General features: G+C 36.5%; 1 protein-coding gene and 1 long non-coding RNA gene across 2 annotated transcripts in view; one reads left to right on the top strand and one right to left on the bottom strand.

Annotated features, from left to right (window-relative positions):
• Nucleotides 1-3,008, top strand: part of LOC138711657 (fatty acid synthase-like) — a 55,837-nt gene extending 52,829 nt beyond the window's left edge. The window contains exon 16 of the mRNA XM_069842791.1: nucleotides 1,445-3,008. The gene's annotated coding sequence lies outside the window, so the exon portion shown is untranslated. The remainder of the gene's footprint in view (nucleotides 1-1,444) is intronic.
• A 3,508-nt stretch (nucleotides 3,009-6,516) lies between these two features.
• The window catches only part of LOC138711678 (uncharacterized), a 37,923-nt gene continuing 20,237 nt past the window's right edge, over nucleotides 6,517-24,202 (bottom strand). Inside the window, exons 4-5 of the long non-coding RNA XR_011335422.1 lie at nucleotides 11,737-11,828; nucleotides 6,517-6,772 (exon numbers count right to left, since the gene is read on the bottom strand). This is a non-coding gene — a long non-coding RNA (uncharacterized lncRNA). The remainder of the gene's footprint in view (nucleotides 6,773-11,736; nucleotides 11,829-24,202) is intronic.

The raw sequence follows: 24,202 nt of genomic DNA, 5'->3' as shown, positions 1-24,202 counted from the left end.
AAACCACTTCAAAAATTGGGCATATTTTCCTCGAAGGATCCCACTTTCCTATCTACAGTTTTATAGAAGATATCGTAGCAATGGAGTCGTGCACATTAGGCTTACTGGACTGCAGAAAGTCCCCATTGGAACGAGAAACCAATCATCAACAAGTGTGGGCCACTAATGTGAGGTGTGGGATTTAGGATGGACGCTAATTAGATCCATACTTTAATCAAGGAACTAAAACAGCCGCCATTATACAGGGCTTTCATTTCAAAACTTTCCAGTCTTTCTTACTTACTGGCTGTCATTGCCGCCCTCACATAAGCCCGCCATTGGTCCCTATCCTGAGCAAGATTAATCCAGTCTCTACCATCATACCCCACCTCCCTCAAATCCATTTTAATATTATCTTCCCATCTATGTCTTGGCCTCCCTAAAGGCCTTTTTCTCTCCGGCCTCCCAACTAACACTCTATATGCATTTCTGGATTCGCTCATACGTGCTACATGCCCTGCCCATCTCAAACATCTGGATTTAATGTTCCTAATTATGTCAGGTGAAGAATACAATGCGTGCAGTTCTGTGTTGTGTAACTTTCTCCATTCTCCTGTAACTTCATCCCTCTTAGCCCCAAATATTTTCCTAAGCACCTTATTCTCAAACACCCTTAACCTATGTTCCTCTCTTAGAGTGAGAGTCCAAGTTTCACAACCATACAGAACAACCGGTAATATAACTGTTCTATAAATTCTAACTTTCAGATTTTTTGACAGCAGACTGGATGATAAAAGCTTCTCAACCGAATAATAACAGGCATTTCCCATATTTATTCTGCGTTTAATTTCCTCCCGAGTGTCATTTATATTTCTTACTGTTGCTCCAAGATATTTGAACTTCTCCACCTCTTCAAAAGATAAATTTCCAATTTTTATATTTCCATTTCGTACAATATTCTGGTCACGAGACATAATCATATACTTTGTCTTTTCGGGATTTACTTTCAAACCCAGCTCTTTACTTGCTTCCAGTAAAATTCCCGTGTTTTCCCTAATCGTTTGTGGATTTTCTCCTAACATATTCACGTCATCCGCATAGACAAGCAGCTGATGTAACCCGTTTAATTCCAAACCCTCTCTGTTATCCTGGACTTTCCTAATGGCATACTCTAGAGCGAAGTTAAAAAGTAAAGGTAATAATGCATCTCCTTGCTTTAGCCCGCAGTGAATTGGAAACGCATCTGATAGAAACTGACCTATACAGACTCTGCTGTACGTTTCACTGAGACACATTTTAAGTAATCGAACTAGTTTCCTGGGAATACCAAATTCAGTAAGAATATCATATAAAACGCTCAAACATGTCTATCGCTATCAACTACTGTCTTCCATATTATTAATTATTCACCATTTATTTACGCTGTTACTCAGGCCATGGTATATCTGGCTGAATCTTGTTTCAGATGGACATTCCGAACAAGGCGATCCAGTTCTGTAGACAGCTTCATCTCTGTATTTTCCGGAGGGTCCATAATCACAGACAAGTCGTAACTATCTTCCCCTTGAATTGTTCCTGGAAGATGACTCTGCTGCAATGAAGCAAGCAGGTCTCGCTGAAGATGAAGTGTGTGTAGTGTCTGATTTTCAGTTTTGGGTCTGGATGCACATGCAACACCTGCGTGCATCCTTCGTGTGTGTTTCAATATTCATCATTTTTAATTCAATGCTATATATAAGTAATGAAAACTAATTTTGAAAAGAGGATCGCGAACCACTGGTTGAGAACCAATGGTCTAATGGGTAATACAATGAAGAATTTTTGTTTTTTGTGACTTACTTAAGTCAATGTTACTTGCTTACAAATGGCTTTTAAGGAACCCGGAGGTTCATTGCCACCCTCACATAAGCCCGCCATCGGTCTCTATCCTGAGCAAGATTAATCCAGTCTCTACCATCATATCCCACCTCCCTCAAATCCATTTTAATATTATCTTCCCATCTACGTCTCGGCCTCCCTAAACGTCTTTTCCCGCCCTGTCTCCCAACTAACACTCTATATGCATTTCTGGATTCGCCCATACGTGCTACATGCCCTGCCCATCTCAGACGTCTGGATTTAATGTTCCTAATTATGTCAGGTGAAGAATACAATGCGTGCAGTTCTGCGTTGTGTAACTTTCTCCATTCTCCTGTAACTTCATCCCTCTTAGCCCCAAATATTTTCCTAAGCACCTTATTCTCAAACATCCTTAACCTATCTTCCTCTCTCAAAGTGAGAGTCCAAGTTTCACAACCGTACAGAACAACCGGTAATATAACTGTTTTATAAATTCTAACTTTCAGATTTTTTGACAGCAGACTGGATGATAAAAGCTTCTCAACAGAATAATAACACGCATTTCCCATATTTATTCTGCGTTTAATTTCTTCCCGAGTATCAATTATATTTGTTACTGTTGCTCCCAGGTATTTGAAAGTTAATGATATACTGAGGTGAAATTGTGTCAATTTTCGTGAAAAAAATTCGATTTTTTTTTCGTTTACAGCATTAAAAATTTGTACAGTATATTGTTCAGAGAACCCTCCACAAATATTCATGCAGGTAAGTCTGTTCAGTCAGCTGTTTCGGGCCGCCATTTTTAGAAGGTTGCACGCTCCAGATGGCCAGTTAAATGCGCACTCCTCTCTAAATGCTGCCATCCATATTTTCTATGCATTGCTTTACAAAAAATACTATTACTATAGATTTTGCGCTATGTGCATAAATTTTGTTGTAGGTCTTTTTATTGATATGTATGGTTATGAACTTTGGACTCTCACTTTGAAAGAGGAACAGAGGTTAAGGGTATTCTAGAATAAAGTGCTTAGGAAAATATTTGGGGCTAAGAGGGATGAAGTTACAGGAGAATGGAGAAAGTTACACAACACAGAACTGCACGCATTGTATTCTTCACCTGACATAATTAGGAACATTAAATCCAGACGTTTGAGATGGGCAGGACATGTAGCACGTATGGGCGAATCCAGAAATGCGTATAGAGTGTTAATTGGGAGGCCGGAGGGGAAAATACCTTTAGGGAGGCCGAGACGTAGATGGGAGGATAATATTAAAATGTATTTGAGGGAGGTGGGATATGATGATAGAGACTGGATTAATCTTGCTCAGGATAGGGACCGATGGCGGGCTTATGTGAGGGCGGCAATGAACCTCCGGGTTCCTTAAAAGCCATTTATAAGCAAGTAAGTACCGGTAATGTCTTTGTAAGTGTATTTAACAAAACTTGATATCGAGATTTTCTTTTAACCTCAAGATTTTTGGGGGAAGCATATTTTTTTGTGTGCTAGATATCACAGCCATTAACTGTTTCTATATTTGATTATATAAAATAATTTTTTCTTAGTTGTTGAATAATTTGAAAAGAGTAAATAGCAAGTTATGTGAAAGAAATTTCAGACAAATATTTTTAATTAGTAGTGGTATTTGAAATTATAATTTAAATTTACAAGAACTTAGCAACTCATATAATTTTCTACGAAATGAGATAAAACTTTGTACAAAGGATGTTTATATGCAGCATGATATCTGTAAAAATTTTCGAAGATATAGCGCAACAGGTAAGGAAATGAACATTTCACCTCAATGTACCCTTAAAGTATCTACAGATGGTATAAGAGATGCAACTGGGATCAGAGCAGTGTACCTACATACATAGCATATATTTGTTAGAGAGTTTTGGAATGGAAGAAATGACCATGCCAGAAGATTCTCCTGTCTCCAAATTGTAGTAGAAGGAAGACACAGTCTTAGGGTCGAATTCATAGTCGTCACTTATAAAATGAGGAAACACTTAAGTAATGAGCGTTTCCTTAGCACTTATTTCAGATCGTACGCTACTCTTTCATTTGCACTGAGCATTCCTTCGACATCGAAAGAAATATGGCATCATGGTTAGACGTGAGCGCTTTCGCACATTCAGTTGTTTTCCAGCGCCTTCAAAATTGTTAAATCGGCATTATTATCGTACACAATTACACACGGCCGTGACAAACACAGAAGTAAATATTATAGAGCTATACAAAATGTCGAGAAAGTATTTTACAGAAGAATAAAGAAGTGAGCTAAGAGAACTAGTTATGAAATATAGAGATATCGTCGAAAGTAAAATTCTGATAGGTATAATTGCTCTCTCCAAAGAAGAAATTGACGTGGTATAAAATTGCAGTTGAGTTTAATGCAAACTCAGGAAATATTCTCGTAAGTGAATCATTGTAATTTATTTTTCACTTATTTTTATGGTAAAGTAGAAATGGTATAATTTCTCAAATTTTAACAGCTTATTCCATGGGATGAATACAAACACAAATGCACATAACACTGTTGCGACGAATACTTTTCGAAAAAAAAAAAAACACTTAAAACTACCTGAAATGCAGCTGTAGTATAGAATCTCAAAGCAACCAGTATTTTCAACAGTGGTGAAATCGATAAGCTTCATCGTTGTATTGTGAATTTCAATTAGAGATACCGGAATATTCACAACAGTGTTCTTGTCGATACGGTATCTCCTCCTAAATTGTTGGTCATTATGTAATACATCCATATCTCTGATATATCTTTTGTTTTGCCGAAACACATTTTAATTTTCGTTATAGAACTCAATAAATTCATCAAAATCATAATCATCATCCATTGTATACCGAGTCAGCTGATTGCAATGCATATGAGGAACAAGCTACCTTATTTGAATAAGCATTCACTTCAGTGGGGTTTATGAATTGGAAATTATTATAAGCAACTGCTTGAGGGTTTCCTTACGGTAAGTGTTGACTATGTATTCGGCCCTTAGGAATGTTTGATGCATAACAGGTAAGTTGTACTGATTGTCGTTCAGAATTATTAGGTTATGATATGGTTCATTCTCACACTAATTTCTCTGGTCCTGCTGATCCTTCACATTTCTGTATTAGGGACAGCAATCCCGTTCTTACACTGTTTACAACTTTTACACTTCCAGACTTTCAAGACCGACGCATATTCTTCACTATATTCGTTCATACACTATGTCCTCATCTCCATTCACTACAATTATTGTTACTTACTATATTTCTACGTTTATTATCTAACCCTTCTTACATTCTAATCTTGCCTTATTGTATTTCCTATTCATAATAATTTCCTTTACTATTCCTATAGTCCCTATTTGTTATATGATTACATTAGGATTCTGTTCCTCTTGTACAGAGTGATTTATATAGAACTAACACATTTCTTTCTTTCTTTATTTCAAAACGAGTGATTCTAGCCACAACTTGTTATACCTCAAATGTAGAGTATCTTTGGGAGATTACTAATCTCTATAGCAAATATTGAAAATTCTTTATTTATTCGGCTGGAAATTCACTTCGTGACCAGTTTTTAACTTCAAATTAAGCAGGAGTTTTGATTCCTTCATTATTCTTTATTCATTATTGTTGGCAGCTGTTTTCGACATTTTGTTTTAGTCACTGAAAATGCAGTACACATTAAATCAACGACTCTTCCTTGTGAAGCAATACTGGATTACGAATTCAATTACAGCCACTCAAAGGGCATACCAGAGAGAATTTGGTGTTCGTAATCCCCCCAAAGAAACAATACTGGAACTGGTAAACAAATTGGAAACAACTGGATCTCAAAAAGACTACGACAATAAATATACAGAATAAAGAAAAGTTGTGAAAAAGTTTCAACACTTAGGTGTGATAAAAATTAAGACTGGTGTGAAAAAATTTTCACACCTAGGTGTGAAAAAATTTTAAGATTTGGTGAAAAAAATTAACACCTAGGTGTGAAAAAATTTAAGATGTGGTGAAAAATTTTCACACCTAAGTGTGAAAAAATTTTAAGATTCTGTGAAAAAATTAACACCTAAGTCTGAAAAAATTTTCACACCTAGGTGTGAAAAAAATTTTAAGATTCCGTGGAAAAATTTTCACACCTAGGTGTGAAAAAAATTATAAGATTCTGTGAAAAAAATTAACACCTAAGTGTGAAAAAATTTTAAGATTCGGTGGAAAAATTTCACACCTAGGTGTGAAAAAACGTTTTCAAATAAAAAATTAACACCTAGGTGTGAAAAAACGATCAGAAAAAATTGACACCTAGGTGTGAAAAAATTAAGATTCTGTGAAAAAAATTAACACCTAGGTGTGAAAAAATTTTAAGACATAGGTGAGAAAAATTGTCCCCCCCCCCCGCCCCTGAAAAAATTAACACCTAGGTGTGAAAAGATTAAGGAAACTCCAAGAGAAAAAATTTTTGTAGTAGTATTTACTATTCATTTATTGAACCTGGTAGACAGGGAATTACAACTACAATATGAACAATACAATTACAATTAATATTAAATTTACAATTACAATAAAAAAGTACTTAAGTGATTAATAAAATCTAGACAATTTATTGTAGAAGTTAAAAGCAAGAAAAAACAATTTTTTTCTGCAGTACAAATTAAACCTCGAATATTGTAGGACTTCAGGCTTTCCCTGTTATTTGGATATGAATTCTCAGGTTCTCAGCCAGGGAACCTTTGATGACTAGCTAGGGATTGAAGTGCCGTGGAACCATGTCTAGTCGTTATGTAAACAGTCAGTAGGGCTTCTCGCTGTAGGCCAATCAGGAGCCAGTCCCGACCACCTGCCGTGTTCTGGTTGGTTGAAGCGTGTTGATTGCAGGTTTCAATGCTGTACTCAGCTGTAGGCCCCAGTCTCTGCTGAAATCATTGCCATCTAGATGTGAATTACACCAAAGCCTGGAATAAATTCCATATATGAATATTAGTTTCAGGAGTAGAACTAGTGAATATTTATTACACTAATTTGTTCTGAGTTTAATATATTTCTGGTTTCTGAGAAAAAATATTTCAGTTTGTTCTTATTTATAGTGTTCAAAGGTGGACGTAGCCCCTTAAAAATTTTCATTTCAGCTCTCTGTATACAGAGACAGTTTGCTTTGTTAGTCTTTGGTTCATAACCATAAGAGTACCAGTACTGCAATTGAAACACAGACATGTTGTCCACTTGGTAATGTCGATAAATTACACATCCACTGTTATATGTCCACGAAATGAGGTCCATCAATCAATCTTCTTACTGTATCCAGCTGTTTGCTGACAACATGAAGTCCACTATAGTCTATTCAGTTGTTGTTTTTCACGAGAAATGAGGGGTATTTTGATCCATGTTCATTATAGATGCCTGTTGCTAGTAGCCAGAGGTGGGGTGTAGTCAATATATACTGCAGGGCTGTGTCTTCTGCAACTGGTACTGATGATTTTAATTTACTTCTTTTGTGGTTTATGGATGGACAGTATAGAAGAATGTGTTCCAGATCTTCATCATGATTATTACACCACAGAAAGTAGGATTATCAGAAATGTGAAATCGGTGTAGGTACAATTGTGTGACAATGTGACCTGTTCTGGCTCTTGTTAAAAATGTCTGAACATGTCTGGGCAAGTTTTTGTACATTTCCACGTCATTTGGTTTTTTTTTTGTACAGACTGTAAAATTTTTCCTTTGTCAGAAGAGAGCCAATTGTTGATCCACAGGTTTGTAAAATGAGACTTTACTGAATAAAAGCACTGGCTAGAGATATCACTTGAAGAGGTCTTGGTTGCAAATATGTTGCCTGTTTTGCAATATTATCGACTTTCTTGTTTCCAGGTATACCACAATGACTAGGTATCCATTGAAATGTTGTTTTCTTTTGGAGTTCTTTTAGTTTACTTAGTTGTTTCTGAATTGGAATAATTCTATGTGCATGTATAGGTCTGGTACATATTTGATTATATTAAATATAGCCCTCTTGGTGTCGGTAAGTATGCAAATAGATTTTTCAGAAATTTGAGTAACACACTGAAGAGCAGCATCAATAGCTAGCAATTCAGTGTCAAGACTGGAGGAGGATGAACATGGTATGAAATAACTATCTTGATATTTTGGAATATAATACCCTGCTCCTGATGTCCCATTATTAGGATTTAGAGATCCATCTGTATAAATTTGAAGGTGATCCTTACATGTGCTGCAGAGTAGTTCCATGGCATCTAACTTAAGAATGTATGGAGAATCATTTTTGGAATGATTTCCTGGAATTTGTATGCTATGTTCTGGAATCACCCATTTCCATGGAGGAATTTCGTTCACAACTGGAGTTCTAGCAATGAGTGTGTCTGTGATATAGGTTGGTATTTCTTCTTTTTTTTATTTTATGGAAATCTCACAGGATATCATCTGACAGTTTGAAGAGCATCTGAGATCTGGATGAGGCTTGCAATTTTAAATGTATTTTAGAGCCTTTTGTAATATATAGTGTCTGATTGGTTGAATATTACATTCAACTTCTAGGGCAACAGTTGACGTGGTTTTTGGTACTCCTAGGCATAATCTTAAGGCTGAGTTTTGAAGAACAGAAATTTTTTGTAGATGAGTTGCTGATGCACCTCCCTATATTTTACATCCATAGGTCAATTTTGATCGTATATAAGCATTATAAAACAGACGCATTGTCGTGATATCTGATCCCCATTTCCTATTAGGTATGATCTTCAAGAGATTTAATCGTGGTCCCTCAATTGGATCTCCGGGTAGGGACTGCACTGAGAGATGCCCAGAATCGTACTAAAGTACTTATTTGGAACAACAAAAGTCACACCGAGCAGTCAATCAGAGCCAAGTTTAATATTGAAAAGAACCATATGAGACAAAGAGGCAAATGTAATACCAAAAGGATTGAAGTATGGTGTCAGTCCAATGCAGAAGCATAATTCGTTCTCTGTAATATAAAAAATGAGGCTAAAAAGAATAAATTCCATGTCTCATTGGGTAGTACGTTTAAAGGCCGAGAATTAAAACGAAAAGGCAACATTAACGAAAAAGATATAGACACTCTAAAAATTTTACAATGGAACTCTAGGTCTTTAAGAAACAAAATGGATTTATAAAGCAAGAAGTTCAGGACAAAAAGCCTTCTATAATATGCATACAAGAATCTTTTCAGATTGCTGATATTTTAAAATTTTACAAATTTGCTGACTACAAAATTGTTAATCTGTTTCGTGAAGATAGAAGGGTTGGAGGTGTTACCATGATCCACAACTCCATTCATGTAATTGAATCTAAACACCAATTTAAAGGCCAAATTGAATACATTAGGACAACATATATATTTTCTGAATTATAGACATCAGCTCAAAGAATTTGAGTGACCACAAGGGTCCTGAATACAATAAACATGTACAATAATGTGATGTGATACATTAAACAAAAAAGAAAGTTAATTGTTGAAGGCAAATATAAGTTGATTAATTGAAATAGAGATGATGATGTAATATTTGAAGAGAATCCTTGATAATATTTATAAGGACAGACATTACATAATCAAAAGGAATGTGAAGTTCCTTAAGATAATTCCATGTGAATTTTGTGATTGAACCTCTACTGCCAAACAGCAAACCAATGACGGACCATTGTTTAAGAGGGACGTTGTACTTTTGAGAAAGATAAGGCAGACAAGGTTCATATATGGACTTCTTCTCAATATCAACTTCGGTGGCCTGATTTAGGTTTCTTTCGAAACGGGTAGTAGGGTCAAGAACAAGAGCCCGTTTTAAGCATCCGTTGATAGCAATAATGTCTGCCCGTCTGAAAGAACGATCTGATGATACACAATGTACTTCCTCGTGAATCTCCCAATTTAAAGTTTTTAACAATGTCGCCAAAGCATGTCGTACACGATGATGTCTAGCATTGATCAGCAGCTCGCCTTTAGGGCATTGTCCAAGTAAAGTATGTAAGTAAATCATTAGACGTAGGTATGTTTAGAATCAATTACTGCTGAATTTACATCACATTAAAATACGTTACTTTATGGGCACTCTAAACATTGAAATTCTTTACTAGTAGACCTTTCAAGATTTATTGTTAGCAGAGTGCTAACTCTTTTACTGGAAGGCGGTTTCTAATTCCAGTTTTTACAAGATTCATGCAACTAAATCCTCGCTCACAATTTACAGTATGCGATGGAATTATATAAATCAATTAGAAGAAACTGTTCACTTAACTTACATGAATTGCACCAACTCTTTGAAATAAATTCCTGAACATCTATTGCTCAATATATTTTTGAACGTTGCCCATGCCATTAGCATTTCATTTAAATTCAGATTAGTTCAAACACATTTCTGATGTCATTTTCTCCAATACCATCTTCGTTTCTGAAGTCCAATGTGGTTGCCGCATTTTTGCACATTTACATTCAAAGTTTGTTGCATTTTATAAGTCCAGTTGCAAAATGCGACTGTAGCTTAGACCCTGCTTTTAATGGGATGTCTAACATTTCATAGAAATTTCGTTTTTGTTTTGGTCTTTACTAATAGACTTCATAAATTTCCAAATTGACGCATTACGTGTAAAAATTTGACACATTAATCTATTTGTAATGCACTGTTGATCTGTCAAAACTTGATAATAATCCTGTACAAATATCGCATTTCTATACCTAGAGGTAACGGGTCATTAATATAGCTGTTTAACATTAGTGAGATAGAGTTTGACGACTACCCTTAAAAAGCTGTTGTCATACAGTTTACCACTTTCAAAATATCTGCTATCTGAAAAACATTGATCTCTTTATAGCAGTCTGTTATGCTTAAGATACAAGAAAAGTAATTAAGGGTTTGAGACATTGCAGAAGAGTTCTCAATAATTATTTCTAAGGATGTTCAGAATTTCTGTGAAAATCGTGAAACACCTGTAAGAGTATGGAGAACTGTAGGCCTTCGAACCTTTCACATTAACATCAAGTATGACAATTATTGCCTTTCCACCTTTCTAGATCACTTCCTGATACAGTTTTAAGGAAGATTTGTAAAGCACAAGAACATATTGCTGCCTTCCAAATCCTATTACTAAGCAAAGCAGCGAATACTCTGATGACATGATGAAATATGAGGAATTACAAGATAAAATAAAAATGTGGCATGCTAAACTGGACTGTACGCCCTGGAAGCCTTGCAAGAATGTGGTGAATTAATATAGTACCTTGTAGTAGGAAAGCTATGGTTATGAAACTTGAACTCTCACTATGAGAGAGGAACAGAGGCTAAAGGTGTTTGAGAATAAGGTGCTTAGAAAAATATTTGGGGTTAAGAGGGATGAGGTTATGAGAGAATGGAGAAAGTTACACAACACAGAACTGCACGCATTGTATTCTTCACCTGACATAATTAGGAACATTAAATCCAGACGTTTGAGATGGGCAGGGCATGTAGCACGTATGGGCGAATCCAGAAATGCATATAGAGTGTTAGCTGGGAGGCCAGAGGGAAAAAGATCTTTGGGGAGACCGAGACGTAGATGGGAAGATAATATTAAAATGGATTTGAGGGAGGAGGGATATGATGGTAGGGACTGGATTAATCTTGCTCAGGATAGGGACCGATGGCGGGCTTATGTGAGGGCGGCAATGAACTTCCGGGTTCCTTAAAAGCCAGTAAGTAAGTGTGAAACTTTACTTTTATGCTTCAATAATTATATGTATGCTTGTATCACGAATAATGTTTTTATCGTGATTCAACACACATGAGTCATTATTCTCACCCTTCTCCCTGCCAACTTTCAGTAACTTTTCGTGACATTACTATGGTAGCTATTGCATTCTGAATACCTAAAAGTCGATAGCAAGCTATAATAAGGTGTATCTGAAGGAACTTACTTAGTTCTGAAAGACATGCACCACGTTGGGTCGAAGTGCTTGATCCTGTTGAACCAGTCCATGTGCTAGCTGTCTGTCCAACGGGGACCTTCCTGGAAGCACAAAGTAAGACTAGATTTCACAGCTGCTGTTATTTTGCTGTCTTCTAGTGTCATAAATTACAATAGGTACCGGTAACAATTTTCATGGTTATACAGTGTCTCCAACCTTTGGGGTCAAAATTATACAGATGATAGAAGACTCTAAACTGAGCATTTTGACGTAAGGAACCAGTGGTCGGAAATGCATTATTTCAGAGGCTATAAGCTCTTGGACAAGTAATATGTTTAAAGAACATTTTCGCAAGGTGCTTTAATTTTTTACCTGCAACAGGAACACCTATTTGATTTCTGTTCATAATGAACGATTTAAATATTATAGTTTGATGCACTACAGAAGATTAGAAACATTCACAGCTGCACTGTCTGAAAGTCCCTTCACTACTGAACAGAATACCACACCGCGAAACATTTCGTGCATGCATACACAATGATCAAACTTGTTTTCTTTGTTACTATACCATATTTTGGAACAGAGGGAGTTTATTTAATTATGATTGACATTATTACTATTATTATGATTGTTATTGTTATTATTAAATTATTTATAATTTATGTTTTGTTTGGAATTCATTTTATAAAATTTTTCAATATTCATTTGAAGAGTCCACTGCAAGAATGATGGATGTCATTTGCAATACATTTTGCAGGAGAAGCAATTGAAAGTTTGAAATGCTTAGCGCTCGAAGCTTAACTGTGATTTTCCGATCATTACTGGACAATGACTATCAGTGTTAATGCCATATAACTCTCTAGGCTATGTACATTCTATATGTCTTAAGCTATGCATTGACGGTCTTGGTTCATTTTCGACAAGAAAGTGACATCCATCATTCTTGCAGTGGACTCTTCATTTATATTACTCATGTATTATTAATGTTTTAATATTTTACATCTTGATTTCACAACTTTTAACACTGTATCACTTCGGAATATGTATGATAAGACTTTCTTGTGTTAAATTTTAACGTACCTTGTTAACATGTTTCGACCTACTTATGGGTCATCTTCAGAACTGGTCGTTGTTGGTCTTGGCGTCTCTTGTTGTTTCCTGTGTGGGTGCGTTCGTAGTGTAGAGTCAAAGAGTGTATGTGTTTTGAAACTGAGTTGTGTGTTGAGAATATCGTTGGGGTGTGTTTTCGTGTGTCTGTATATTTCATATTGTTCTAGTGTGTTGAGTTTCTGGCTTTTTAATATTTATTTTACTGAATTATTCTTATTATGTATTTTAAAGTCATCCATTTATTCTGTCCATTCATTGTCATCAATTGTATTTATGTGTAATAAATATTTTTATGCAATTTTATTATAATTTTGTCATATTGTAATTATGCTTTGTGCTGAACTGTTATTGGCCTCTGACTATTGTACAGTACAATAAATAATAGTAAATAAATAAATAAATTATTATTAAACCTCCCTCTCTTGAAGGTTACATCATAGACCCTACTGTGAGATTCGAATCGCACGAACACCAGCCAGAAGAAGTACACGAGGAAAAAAGGAATATATATGAACCTTCCATCAGTTTCATAAGGACAAATGCCATCTGGAATCCATCGTCATTACGGGACTAATGATAGGAGCCCGTGGGACCATATCCCGGTTCCTAGTCGACTTCTGTAAATCTTTTGGCCTGCATAAAAATATTTTAAGATATCTAACAATTGCAGCACTCAAAGGCTCAATAGCTATTTTCAGGCATCATACATATGGACCATGACTAATTCGCATCTCCTTGACGTTACTTCGTTTAACATCATGTGTTTCAATATAATTCAAATTGTTTATTTTTCACTCTAACAACAATGTATCACTAAGCCTCAAGGCTTTTACTCTATTGTATCATGGTACTCTTTGTCGATAGCAACCTGTAGTGGTTACAGGAAGAAATTAAATTAATAATATGTCACTGAACAAATAAGTTGATATCCAGAGAGTTTGTTACAGTAACTGTTTAATTTTTATAAAGCAGTGCATATTATGCTCAGCTGAAGAAGCATGCGTGAAATATTTTTCCGATCACAAAGCTGTCAGTAGGCTAGATTGTTCTCTCTCTCTCTCTCTCTCTCTCTCTTTTGACAGCAACAAGCACGACCAAAGACCAATTTATGTTTTCACACCAGGATGCATTGAAAGCAAAAGGACTATATATATTAAGTGCTTTTGATTGAAAGCTCGCGTTTTAAGATTATCTTCCTGAAAACTTAGCAGTGATAGCGCAGCTTTGTCTTAATTTAAAACTTCCCTCCTTTCAATATTATTTCCTGTCGAAATTGATACTCTAATAAAGAATTTATTACAATTATCATTATTTTTTCTCGCATCTCTTTTGATTTCTATTTTCCCAGAACTCATAACCACAGTGGACCAAACGAAAATTCACCACTGTTTTTTCACACCATCGCACCCTAGGAACTGGCAATGACAAAAGACCGGGTTCTGAATGGGAGAAGTGAAGGCTGACACCTGCTAGGCCACGAGGCCATAAGAAATGTGTCTCAGTGTAACCTCAAAACCCATGGAAACGTGAAATGCAGAAGCCAGACCTGGCCGGACTGGCCTCAGGAACAAGTTTTACTGCAAGACAGATCTATATACAACACAAAGTTCTCTAATACTTCTACAAGGCTTATGCTTCATTCAAATAACTAATATCATTATGTTATATACGACTAAAAAACACAAAAGTTTGAGTTTAAGGACGCCAAGGCTGGTCTCACTTGCCTCAGCCAATCAGCCGCCACTGAGCATAGCACAACAAATAACACAGTGTTTTCATTTACATTAATGCGTTGCGTGCCAGTCATACTTATCAGCTTGGGAATTTTTTTAATAGAGCATCTTTATTCATGAGGCAATTATAAAATGCAACACTCGTCATGTCTTTAAAATTAGATTCCGGTACCGTATATTATAACACACAGGGTACTTCGAGTCTTTTCCTTTCATCAGCTCATTGGCTATTCATTTCAAGGAAAAAATCCTTTCTACACAGGCATTATGCCCAGGTACACAAAAACTGAGACAGTGTTCGTAATTCTGAATATTGCTCAGGATTGTAACAGGCTTTAAGACATTTGACCCACTTCTTCAGAGGCTGAGGCTCCAGCTCTTGGGAGACAAATTTGCTTAATAACAGAATGCCATAGAGTCATTCCACTCCACAGAAAATACTTCACTCCTACTTTGGTGTCACTTGGCAGAGAGTTAATAAATATGATGGATTTGAACGTTACTTAACCAAAAGAAAATTGGATCTGTAGGCGTTTACAGAAAGAAAACACAATTTTCATGGAAACATTTATTGGAACAGATACAGCAATTGAGTTATTTTTCAGCATATTCCCCACCAGTATTAAGACATTTGTCAAACTGTGGGATCAACTTTTGTATGTATCCCTGTGCCATAGCAGTCTGCCACCTGGGATCAGAAGCAGTGTGTGAGTGCCGTCTGCACCTCTCTCTGTTGATCCTATGGCATGATAAATGTTTCAATTCTGTTGAATATGTTGAAGAATAGCTCAACAATTGCTGCATATGTTCCAATAAATCTTTCCATGAAACTGTATTTCTGTTTCTGTAAAAGGGACCAAAGGAAACTTACTTTTTGAACGGCTTCGTAATTTAATGACGTGTACATCATGTATTTAGTAATGTATTGAATAAACAATCAATCAATCGCTGTCTTTGCTCAATAAAATATGGCACCAGGACAAGCCTCCTCACAGCTTGCAAAATGCAATTATTGTAATACCAATTCAAAAAAGAGTACTTTGAAAGACTGTGAAAATTACAAGGAATAAGCCTTTTGAATTGTGGATATAAAATATTTACTAATGTATTAAAAATTGAATTATATGAGTATTATCCAAACATTCTGGTAGAAGAATAAAATGATTTTGAAGTAGAACTACCGTACATTTTTGTGTTTTATTTCTTATTTATTTATTTATTTAACCTGGTAGAGATAAGGCCATCAGGCCTTCTCTTCCTCTCTACCAGGGGATTACAACTACAATATTAAGAATACAATTACAATTATGATTACAATTAATATTAAATTTACAGGTACAATAAAAATCAAAGTACTAAAAGATTAACTGATTAATAAAAGCTAGACAATTTATTGTAAAAGTTAAGAAGAGAGAAACATTTCTTTTATTGACGAAGTAAAAATTAAACCTACTCTACGCAGTAAGAAAATGCTTAATAAGCTTGCTTTTGAACGCTACTAAATTCTGACAGTCTCTGATATCACTGGGTACGGTATTCCACAAGCGCGAGAGTGAGATTGTGTATGATGATGAATACGATGAAGTCTTATGTGTTGGTATGGCTAGTATGCGGCTATTTTGCGTGCGTGTGAAGAGATTGTGATATGACAGGTAGCTGAAACGGGAGGCAAGGTAGGTAGCTGTAGAGGTGTGAAGGACTTGGAAAAGATAACAAGAGAATGAAAATTTCTACGTTCGTTAAGCCGTAACCAGTTTAGAGTTTGGAAGGATGGGCTGGATGTGTTCAGCACAGCAGGTAGCCAACCACGTGGTAACAATGTCAGAAGAAAATGTTACATTAAAATCACTTATAACATTTGAACAAATTTAGTAAAAATAGCTAAACGAAAAGTATACACCGTGTAAACAAAGGAGTCTCGAAATCATAAACCAGTTGGACTCTTTTAAGACCAGCAAGAGGAATGGGGCAAAACATGCCTCGAAAATTGCACTCCGGTGGCAGTTTTATGCTCTTTCATCTCTGTGACATCTGAACCAGACTGGATGTGTGAGATGTTGATTGACAGAGTACAAAGAAATAAAGGCGAAAACAATGAAAACAATTGAAGGGGTTAGTGGAATAAGGGGGTATCCCACATTTTGGTAAAAAATTAACTAAGTCCATATTATGAAAGCTGAGTCCATCTACTGTTAGTTTAACGTGCTATTTAAGTAAGGGATAGTCCCATTTTAAAGTAAATATGAACATATGAAAGGGCTTTGTAAGTTGTATCAAAATTCTGAATGGAATAAGGAGGTATCCCACTGTTCCTTGAAACCTTGGTTCTGATTGGCCAGCTGTTTACCTAACTGACCAATGGGAGAATACTGCTTTGATACAATAAGTTTCCAAGCAACATGGCGGATGTTGTAAGTGACGAAATGGTGAAAATAAGACAAATAATAGCAAAAAGAGGAAAAGAAATCCATAAAATGGAAAGACAACAGCAGACAGAAGGCACGAAACAGTGGACAAGAATATATTACACGCACAGACAAAGTAATGTCTGCTAAAGTGTTCACTAACATACAGGCAAAGAAAAGCCACCAAATACAGGGTGTTAAAAGTATCCACTATTTTAGGAGGTGATAGTATGCATCAAAATAAGAAAATAATGTCTAATAAACATGGGTCCTGCAACACACACTTGTTCATAAGAGGTGCTCAATGTGACGTCCATTCATGGCAATGCATTTCTCTGCCCTACAATACAGCAGACTACCAGAAAATCATACCGTAGTTGACACCTTTGGCATGGAATAATGATACGTCGCAAGGAATACTAAAAACAAAAGTCTGGTTGCGGATATGAGCGGGGTTCAGCAGAGATGGTGTTGTGAATTTTCATAATTAGCATGTGTGGGCTGATGAAAATTCCCATGCAGTTGAAGAAACGAGGCATCAGCACCCATTCTCAATCAACGTATGAGCAGGCATTCTTGGTGAAAGATTAATAGGGCCATATGTGCTACCACAGAGACTTTTAGGACTTTCTTATTAACACATTGCCTGCCTTGCTGGAGAATGTGTCATGTCAGCAGGACTACAGATGTGGTTCATACACATGGCGCACCAGCACATTTTCACCACAATGTGCGTGAACACCTGACGTTGACATTTCAAGACCACTGCAATGGTCGGGGAAGCCCCAGACCTTGGCCTGCTCGTTCCCCAAACCTAAATCCCCTAGACTTTTGGTTACGGGGACACAGGTGTGGTTCATACACGATGACGCACACCACTGCAATGGTCGGGGAAGCCCCACACCTTGGCCTGCTCGTTCCCCAAACCTAAATCTCCTAGACTTTTGTTATGGGGACACATAAAGGAATCAGGTCAATTTCAAAGAGAGCGTGATTCCTTACGCCAAAGGGCAGAGAAATGCATTGTGATGAGTGAACATTAGATTAGGCACCTCCTATGAAGAAGTGTTCAGAAAGTATGTGTTGTAGAACCGATGTTTATTAGACATTATTTTCTTGTTTTGATGCATACTAGCACCTCCTAACATAATGGATATATTTAACACCCTGTATAGCAGGCACAGTTATGAAACCAAAGCACCCCGATGGAATGCTCATCAAAGCTGCTTAGCGTCCTGACATACTGTCCATATTAAAGTTCATACGTCCAATTCATCACAACTTTTATTTAAATTTGAAATTAGATAATGGATGTGAAGTAGAAAACAATGATTATAACCCATTACCTCCTGGTCTAGTTGCCTCATAAGTGGTGCCTTGTTGGCATCACTTATAAGGTTCAGACCTGTCTTCGGACAGTTGACTCAACAGACAAACAAATGAATCTTATTTAAGTGTCTTTTGATTAATACCTTTCAAAGTTTGTTTCTTTCTTTGTTGTAAAATATAGTATATCATAAGTGAAATTTTCTTACAATAACAATAATAATAATCAAGATATTATGCTCTACATTTGCAGAAAGTTAGTTCAATACCTACCTAACACATTACCCAAAAGACTTTGTGATACTTATTATTTTCCTTAAGTTACAGAGAATCTAACAAAATGCTAAATATCTCAAAAATATACTTTTGAGGGATACCCCCTTCTTCCACTAAGCCCTTCAATTGTGTATTGTGCTCTTAACAAGAAGAAATGGATATGAATCATTTAACACACTGGAAGCACTTCAACAAAAAAAAAAAAAAAGTCTTACATCTAAATCCTGGGAAGCAAGAGAGAAAATAACTTACTTACTGGCTTTTAAGGAACCCGGAGGTTCATTGCCGCCCTCACATAAGCCCGCCATCGGTCCCTATTCTGAGCAAGATTAATCCAGTCTCTATCATCATATCCCACCTCCCTCAAATACATGTTAATATTATCTTCCTATCTACGTCTCGGCCTCCCCAAAGGTCTTTTTCCCTCCGGCCTCCCAACTAACACTCTATATGCATTTCTGGATTCACCCATACGTGCTACATGCCCTGCCCATCTCAAACGTCTGGACTTAATGTTCCTAATTATGTCAGGTGAAGAATACAATGCGTGCAATTCTCTGTTGTTAAATCAAAAGCATTAGATACCTACCTATCTACTTACTACCTACAATGATCTGGAGTAAATTGAACTCTCAACTTTCAAAAAGTAGTTGTGCGTGAAACTTTGTGAACTTTCAGAATTCCTCGAACTTGAAATGTTGAGGGAATGCAAAAGTGGAGAAAAGGGTATCCCCAGACAAATCAAAGAACCCAAGACCACAAGAAACGGCAAAGAGAGCACAAGAGAGTGGAGTTGCACGGAAGCTCTGAGGCTGTAGAGACGTGTCTCTGCAGCCATCTACCTCGGCTCTAACGGTGAATTTGGGTCTGTTCTCAGTGTGTGAACCATTCAGTTATTCAGTAAACGGGACAAATTCAAAACATTTATTTCATCAATTTCGCCCAGAACTGCCCTCGCTGACAAACGTAATTCTGTGTTCATGAACTCTCTGGCTCACTTCAACAGCGAGCCACTGCTGACATGCAGAACAGTCCTTTCAATTCAAAATTGTACAGAAGGAATTTAATACGACTACACATATTGCATTCATACATTATACAGGGTTTTGGTATATGTGCAAATATTTTTAGAGGTAATTGGGTATAGTATATTGAACAACATTATGTAAAAAAAGTTTTCTGTATTCAAAATTATTTTTAGACATGAAAAATACCATGTTTTTGGGTTAGTTAATACTTTCAGGTGCTTTGTAAATTGTTACCAATAGAGCTCCCTTGCCACGATGGCAGATTCTCTTGCTGTTCCGGACATTAAATGAATATCGACTGATTCAGCATCAGAAAATTCTTCCATTACGTCAAGTGCGCTTCCTGCAAGTTTAATGGCCTTCAACTGACTGAGGAAGAGTTCATGCTGGAGAACATATGATTGCATGTAGTCTAAACTGACAGGCGTTTCATAGTATTATCGCCGCGCTCTCATGGTTAATATTCGGCAGGTCTTTGAAATTTAATTGCATTATTGTTTTCAATTTCTTGTGTCGCCGCTCCAATCACTCGCCTCAATTTCAATATTGCAACCAATAAGCTGCTTCCATTATTAAATGACACCTACTTGTCTAATCCACGTGGACTAAAACCGAGGTTGCAATGTCTTGTGCTCAGGACGAACATTAAGGTATGTAATTAAAAATTATTATTAAGAGTTATTATTAAGAGTTATTATTAAGAGTTAAGAATGTAAACGTACTCGTATATGAAATAATAATAATAATAATAATAATAATAATAATAATAATAATAATAGCCATTTAACAATATAACAAACTAGTGCTTATTCTTATCCAGGAAGTAGACGTGACAACGTGACGCTTAGAGTGAAACCTACAGAGCAGCAATCGGTCGGCAAAATTATGTTTTAAAAGCACACCGCACGTTATTGTATGATGCTGACATGTTAAGTATGCGGCGACAATACTATCATTCATAAAACATCATATCGTGAATACATAAAAACACATTCAGTGGCGCCAACTTTTGGAAAACATTGGGTGGGCTCAAACACTGGAGTTATAAGTTAAAATAAATAAAGCCCATAAATAATAATGATAATAATAGTTAATAATAACACGACAAATTATTGGGTAGACTGGGGCCCTATGCGCCCATATAAGTTGGCGCCACTCACATTACAGCAAGGGAAACAGTAAATAGAGCGTTGTTTTATAGGAATTTTTCTTAAACAAGTATCAATATAATATTTGCACATATATGGTACCCCTGACACTCTATATAAAGGCATTCAATAAAGTTAACAGAGAAAACCTACTTTCAATTGTACATAATGATGGAATATTGTACAGATAATTAAGAATATATCTAAATTATACAGAAAGAGAATAATTGTCTGTCAGATTGAAAACCTGTTAACCGAGGACTATGACAGGGATGCAGAATGTCCACCCTTCTGTTTATAATCTACACGAACACCATAATAAAATGCAGCAGAGATCAACCAATTACAAATAGACTGGAATTTAGATACTACTATTTCATATGCCAATGTCTGAAGGACGTGAAATACGACAAGGATGCCTTCATCACCTACCCTGTCCAACATCTCCTTGGAGATTTTAGTGAAGAACTGTTTTCACGACATAGGAGGGGTGATAGTAGGAGGAAGAAGAATAAAGTATACATGATTTGCTAATGATATTCCGTTCTTAGCAGATGAGGTGGTAATACTAAGGGATATGCTACTGGAGCTAAATGACAGCTGTGTGCAGTATGGGATGAAGATAAATGCAAACAAGACGAAGACCATGGTTATAGGAACAAAAATAAAGAAGGTAAACGTGCGAATACTAAATGAGGCAGTAGAGCAAGTGGACAGCTTCAAATACTTGGGGTGTACTATAAGCAGTAACATGAGCTGCTGCCAGGAAGTCAAAAGGAGGATAGCAATGGCCAAGGAAGCTTTTAATAGAAAAAGGAGCAACTTCTGCGGACCTCTGGAGAAAGAACTAAGGAAGAGACTAGTGAAGTGCTTTGTATGGAGTGCGGCATTGTATGGGGCAGAAACATGGACATTACGACGAAGTGAAGAGAAGCGAATAGAAGCATTTGAAATGTGGATATGGAGAAGAATGGAGCGTGTGAAATGGACAGACAGAATAAGAAATGAAGCTGTGTTGGAAAGAGTGGGTGAAGAAAGAATGATGCTGAAACTGATCAGGAAGAGGAAAAGGAATTGGCTGGGTCACTGGCTGAGAAGAAACTGCCTACTGAAGGATGCACTGGAAGGAATGGTGAATGGGAGAAGAGTTCGGGCAGAAGAAGATATCAGATGATAGACAACATTAAAATATATGGATCATATGCGGAGATTAAGAGGAAGGCAGAAAATAGGAAAGATTTCAAAATGCTGGATTTGCAGTGAAAGGCCTTACATTTGGCAGAACACTATGTAATTTATATATATTCATATGCCAATGTCCAGGTACAGTAATACTTGCGAAATCTGAACGTGGCCTACAGTTACCATTATAATATAATGCAGATAAGGTAGGTAGTACTCTCATATATGCCATGAGGTAGAGCTCCATGCGTTCTTTGCCTCAGCAGAAGAATGAGGTTGTGTGGTTGGCAGCATGCTGCGACCACTTTTTTTTTTTTTTACTCAATTTGATAGCAGGCTGAGTGAACCTCAGGGTCGTTCTGGGAATTTAAAGACGAGAAAATCTCGGCACTAACTGGGACCGAAGTCGGATCTTCCAATCCTTAGCCAGCTGTTACCAATTGAGCTACATGGAATGTACTTTGATATGAAAATTTCATTACACAAAACTAAAGTGCTTGCTTTAAAAGGGAGGAAACCAATAACTATAAAAATGTGCCTAGACAACAAATTATTAGAAAGGATGAATACCTTCAATTACTTCAGTTATTCATTATCATCTTGACATCTAAAATAAAAGTAGCTATTGCATTTATAAACAGTAATATAGGTGAACACACGAATCAAAATTTATAAAACTCTTGTCCGATCAGTTCTGTCTTATATGTGTGAGACATGGATGATTAGAATACCAGACTGCCCAAGAATAACTGCTTGAGGGATGAATTGCATGAGGCGTACAGCAAGAATAACATAATGATATCCGTATCATTAGGAGACTGAAGATATACTGAAAAATCCGGTTTTACGATATGTAAAGAACCAAAGACTGGGTAAAACATGTTAAAAGTATGGATAAATTAATATCGCATCCCTAAACAAATTCTGCAGTATGAAAGAGGATCTACTGGTCACATGGCTGAGAGATGGACTGATGAGAGACCATAACAAACCACTTGGTAACTGCCTATTCTTGTTGTTTAGTCAACTGTCCGAAGACAGGTCTGGATCCCACAAGTGTCTCCAATAAGATCACTCATGAGACAACTAAGCCAGGAAATAATGGAGTGTGGTGGCCAGTTCCTTTTCCTCTCCATTGCATACATCGCTGACTAGTATTATCGCCGCGCTCTCATGCTTAACATGCCAGCATCATACAATAACGTGCGCTGTGCTTTCAAAACATAATTTTGCCGACCGATTGTTACTCTGTAGGTTTCACTCTAAGTGTCACGTTGTCACATCTACTTCCTCGATAAGAATAAGCACTAGTTTGTTATATTGTTAAATGGCTGTTATTATTATTATTATTATTATTATTATTATTTTATATACGAGTATGTTGACATTCTTAACTCTTCATAATAATTTTTAATGGCATAGGGTAGACTGTATAGTGATTGACCACTTAAGCCAATGAATCATAAAATAATGAGATGTTGCAAAACAGTGATAATTTATTGAGGTAATTTTAAAGACATTGGGTCAAGTGAAGATTCAAAAACAAAACAGAATCAATAAATAAAAGAAAAAAATATAATTTTAATGCAAACGTAAATTAAATAAACACAAGTCCACTTTTACAGTCATTGACCGTCTACTGCACAGTTATTGACCACACATGTACTAGCGATTGACCGTCTACTGCATGGTTATTGTATACCAGCTTATTAGTGATTGAACAACACATTTTCACAGTTTTCATTTTTTTCTTGTCTGTTTCGTTTCTCTTGTTTTGGTCTTTCTCATTAACAACTCTTCTCGCTCCCTTTCTTTCATCTCTTATTCGCTTCCTTTCTTCTCTTGCCTCTTCTTCCATCTTTCTCTTTTGTGCCTTATCAGAAGCAAGTGTGTGCCATTTCTCCGATGTTATTACAAATGGCGTACGTTCACAGTTTCGTTTTCCCTCTCTCTTTGGGGTACCAGGCCACTGTAAGATTTGTGCAAGTGATGAGTCTTGGCTCTCAGTGTTGCTAGTACTCGGTATAGATTCTTCAGTACCTATGCAAACATTGGATATAGGATCTGAATGATTCGGCAATAGATTCAGGCCTGAGTTCACAGAAAATAGTGTACAGGAGCTCTGTAGAAGTTGGATCATTGCCTTGTATACAGTGTCCTGCAGCTTTCATGGCATGAAATACATCAAGTTTTTCTGAACCGACAATGGCACTGAAACGTTCGAATGTTATGCTTTTTTCTGCTGAATCGTTAGCATGATTAGATGT

Source organism: Periplaneta americana, chromosome 2, assembly GCF_040183065.1.
Source record: "Periplaneta americana isolate PAMFEO1 chromosome 2, P.americana_PAMFEO1_priV1, whole genome shotgun sequence".
Taxonomy (NCBI): domain Eukaryota; kingdom Metazoa; phylum Arthropoda; class Insecta; order Blattodea; family Blattidae; genus Periplaneta; species Periplaneta americana.
The sequence above is the reverse complement of the archived record's forward strand: the minus strand, read 5'-3'. Positions and strand labels throughout refer to the sequence as shown.